The 5,000-nt window shown below is 34.5% G+C and overlaps 1 protein-coding gene across 4 annotated transcripts in view; it reads left to right on the forward strand.

Annotated features, from left to right (window-relative positions):
- LOC115217977 (protogenin A-like) overlaps positions 1–5,000 on the forward strand; it is a 1,479,291-nt gene that overhangs the window by 224,818 nt on the left and 1,249,473 nt on the right. The window lies entirely within an intron of this gene.

Here is a 5,000-nt window from a genome sequence, read left to right on the forward strand (position 1 = left end):
AACAAGTCATATATGTATTAAGCAATATTTTATTACAACGGTTTGTAGGAAGTACAATTTTGAAGACAACGTGAAACTTGTAACAGAAGATATTTACTAAAACATTGTCAAATACATTGTCTTATAATAAGCTTAGTACATTTTGCTAAAATACTAATAGTAACAGTTATTATGTCATCTCATAAGTTCTGTCCAAATTTTGAATAAAGAAAACAAGTGATCAAATGTTATATTTAATTGAAATTTAATCATCAGTGTACTTTCTCGGATTATCTATGACTTCCTTCCATCTGTTACACGCTTGTTAATCTCATCAATGTAAAACTTTTGATTTCAAAGCGAAGAACTCTGAAATGTCAGTTTCGACCTCCTCCTGCCTCAAGGAGCTTATCATCAAACTCGACCGGACGTCCTGTTCGATCTTCACCTTCAAGACTGAAATCTCCACTTCTGAATTTTGCAAACCATCTCCTGCAAGTTCTCTCATTCAAGTATTCTGTCCCACAAATGATTCTGTAAACTACGAAACAAATGGTAGTCTGAAGGTGCAAGGTCTGGAGAATAAGGAGGATGAGGAATATTCCGCAACCAAGGTTATCGATCTTCTGTGATGGGATTTTTGCAGTGTGGGGTTGCGCATTGTCCTGATGAAACATCACATATTTTCGATTCACTAAAGCGGGTCTTTTTTTCCTCAACGCTTGGTTCAAACGCTCTAATTGCTGACACCAGACTTGAGCATTGATTGTTGCATTAGGCGGTAACAATTCAAAGTGAATTGCTTCTTTGCAATCCCACCAGATAGGGAGAATAAACTTTTTTCCCATTAAGTTCCCTACTCAGTTATGGTTGAGATTTTTCCCTTTTACCAAGCCACTACTTATGACATTTAGCATTTCAATAGAAGATCCATTTCTCGTCACCAGCCACAAGTATATCCAAAAAGGGTGAAATGAGAATGGGGAGAAGAGCAGATGTCAAAACGGGGTTTACAGTTGCTTTCGGACAATTCATGAGGCACCCATTTTCCAAGTTGAGAAACCTTTCCAAGTTGTTGAAGATGACGATGTAGAGTTGTATGGTTTAAACTAAGCTTTATTGCCAATTCTTCAATTGATAATACAGTATTTTCTTCATGTAATGCCTCAAGGAGCTTATCATTAAACTCGACCGGACGTCCTGTTCGATCTTCACTTTCAAGGCTGAAATCTCCACTTCTGAATTTTGCAAACCATCTCCTGCAAGTTCTCTCATTCAAGCATTCTTTCCCATAAACTGACTGTATTTTTCGGGTCGCTTCGGCTGTAGAGTTTCCTTTTTTTGTACTCATAAAGCATTATGTGCCTTAAATGCTCTTTGGATACTTCCATGTTAGAAACAGTTTCAATCAGAGAAAATTTAATTTTATTATTCTGTAAAACAAGATTTTGCTAGTTTAAATGTACATAAATGCATAAAAATAATGTTTAATTCCATTAGACATTCTATTAACTTATGGCATGACCTGATATATTGCCTTCATGACATATAGCTGACCATAACAATGCGAAAAATATGCTAACCTTAATTGGTTAAATTGGCACTATGGGCACTGTTTGCTCGGCTGTGACAAAGCGTAGTATTCTTGTTAGTTGATTTGTGTAACCCATATCTGACCTTGACATAACTAGTCATGACCACATTGCTTATGATCCAGTGTAGCAGCGAAATTAGAAACTGAATACTCAAAGCGATTATATAACAGTTATCTCTTTGACATGAGTTTATATATTGTACTGATATCATGTAATCGATGTTGTTATAACATTTTATGCTTTTAATTTGTTTGATGTAGAAATAATAGTATTTTGGTTAACAAATAAATGATTTTATAACAGAATTCAGAATAGGATACCTTGTTAGAGTTTAGACGAAAGCCCATAATATGCGTGTGATTGTGTATATATATATATCTATATTTCTTTCTTTATTTATATATAAATTGTATGTGCGTGCACATGCGTTTGTATGTGTGTGTCTATGTTTAATATGTATATGTATATATATATATATATATATATATATATAATATATATATATATATATATATATATATATGTATGTGTGTGTATATATATACATGTGTGCGTATATGTGGATAGTTATGCTGTATATATACGCATGCATATATGTGTAGATATATACAGTGTGATTCAAATGTCATACATAGGAAAAATTTATCTTTTTTATAAGAAACAGTTTATAAGAACAGTTTTTTTTAAGGGCACTATATGTTTACCATTGTTTTGAATACACATTACAATACGTTTATCCCACTCATTCTGAACTCGTAATATCACATCTGGGGATAAGTTGGTGATTCGTTCCTTCAAATGATTTATGTCATATATCTTTCTACGATACATCATGCCTTTCAAATGCCCCCAAATATAGATATCAAGAGGGGTTAGATCAGAGGATCAAGGGCATCTTATAAACTGTTTCATATAAAATAAAACATTTTTCCTATGTTTTGAATTTCCCTGTATATATATGGTGATTGTCTGACCACCTCCTGTACCTAGACCTTAGCACCATCATGGTGTCTGAGATTGATTTTTAATCCAGACAATTTTCTGAAAAGTAACCAACATAGATTGCGCCTCTAATTTGGACCACAAAAACCTGCAGTTAAGTTCTGCTCTTTGTGGATCTTAAAATGTCTTGTGAGGCCTCCGTTTGATTTACAAACCTTCTGGCATGCACTGCATTCAAAGGTGTGCACAAACATAAAGGCAAGATAGTTGGTGGAGGTTCGTTTACCATGTGTTCACTGCAAAGACAGGCATGTCACCTTCTCGGTTGTTACATTCTTCCTTAGATCTATTTTGAGTCTTACTTGCGTTATTCTGTCTTCTTTTAATGCTTTCACCCAACTCCGTTCTTTTGTTCGCCATCCAACTCGAACCGAAGCAAAGGTTTCTATATCTTCTGGAACCATACTAAGTGACTTCATAGTAGTCCTTATACCGTCATTAAGGCTTTTTCAGGTTTACATCGATAGTGTTTCCCCTCTGCAATCTCACCTTAAAACAGTTTTTTCGGCATGTGTTCATCTGCTATTCGAACAATATGGCCACACCATCTCAATTGGTTCTTCAAAATCATAGCTTTAATTGAGGTGGTGCCTGCAAATGCAAGGACATCTGTGCTTAAAATACGATGAAGGCGTTTTAGTGGAATTGTTCTAATAGTTTAAAATGCCTTTTATAACAAGTCCAAGTTTAATAGGAATACAACAGAGATGGTACAACAGGTCATCAGCATCACTCGGGCTCATCACAGATTTTGCATAAGACACATGCTTGCTCGAAAAATTTCACGTTTTCCCGCTTAATTTCTAGCCGCAAATGGCTTTTTCTTTTATCTAGTACTAAGTCTCTCTCTCTATTTCTAATTTAAGGGTTAATATAAAGCAACCCTTCAAACTACAACTGATCTTTACACACATACGCACAGATTAACAGCTATCACATTACGACAGCGGAGTGCCCCAAAACCATCAGCAATCTGATTGTCACCTATACTCTTGAGAAGAGATGCCAGTTGGTCTTTTGTACCTCCCAGTTTCGTTCGTATTAGCCAAAGTCTTTGGATATTTTTCGTTCTTTTAAAAGTAATGTAGAATGGAAAATTTTTATGAATTGAAATTTAAATCCTAATCTCTATAGAAATTTATTGTTTGAAACATTGAATTTGAATTATTTACAATTTTTACGATTATAGATAACAACTCGTGCTGTAACTTCTGAGCCCGAGACAGGCGCGTGTGAGCGATGTCGCGAGAACTTGTGCTACGAATAATATTTTTTGATACAGGACACCTGTACGACGACCGCCAAACGCTGAACGAAAATAAATGAACTGCGACAAGGCTGAATAAAAGAAGCCCGAGTTTTTGGTTGCAATTACATACTTAAAGTCAGTGCCTGCATATACAGATTCACTTTACTAAATTTATATTCGAGTTAGGCCCGAACTGCTCGAGTGACGGAGTCGCTACCAATATATATATATATACATATATATATATCTGTGTGTGTGTGTGTGTGTGTGTGTGTGTGTGTGTGTGTGTGTGTGTGTGTGTGTGTTTGTGCGTGTATGTGTGTGTATTTCAGATGCTATACATAATCAAGATGTCATATTAGTTGTAGAAAGAAGCATATCAGATGTTTAGAAAGTACTATTTCAGAAAAGGGTGTAGTTAAGTATATGCATATTATGCTTCTTCATAACAGACAGGATCATCAGTGAAATGGATGGAAAATACGATCTGGTCATAGCCTGGTCATTACAAATAGTGACATTTATTTTGAAATTGACTTCAGCATATATAGAAATATAGAAATGAATTTCCACACTATGTGTTTTGCTTTCTGTATTGGAAATTGTTGTCATGAAACAAATTATCCTCTGTATTGTCTAATATCAATCTGAATTTCAATGTACAACATATAACCTACATTTATAGCATTATTACATGTTCCATTATTTAACGTTAACATAGCAAAACATACCTAAATGATGGTGAGAGGAAGAGCACAGAATGGGGCATCAAGTTGTTGAAACTGGTTTACGAAAGCAAAAACGTTGAGTTCTTCGCAATGGATAGATACGAATACGAATGTTATATTAATTTTACTTATTGAAAATATTATAACTTTTAATTCACGCATTTAGTCTAACAATTCTGTTACTGATTGTAGCAGATAGGATTTGAAATAATGTCTATGAAGCCCACTAAAACTCGTTATCCGAAAATAATGAGTTTTAGTAGCGTTAAGTACAACACGAGTACACATAATATTGTAAGTACCCATAAACTCCAATGTTTTACGCCGTTTTTGAATCTGTTGAAATGTACTTAGAATTCACATATCTTAATTATTCAGACGTAATTCAATCCAAAGCCTTATTAAATTTTGCCTGTTTGAAGATAAATTTCCTTTAAACGTTCGGAG

This window comes from Octopus sinensis, linkage group LG12, assembly GCF_006345805.1.
Source record: "Octopus sinensis linkage group LG12, ASM634580v1, whole genome shotgun sequence".
NCBI classification, from domain to species: Eukaryota; Metazoa; Mollusca; class Cephalopoda; order Octopoda; family Octopodidae; genus Octopus; species Octopus sinensis.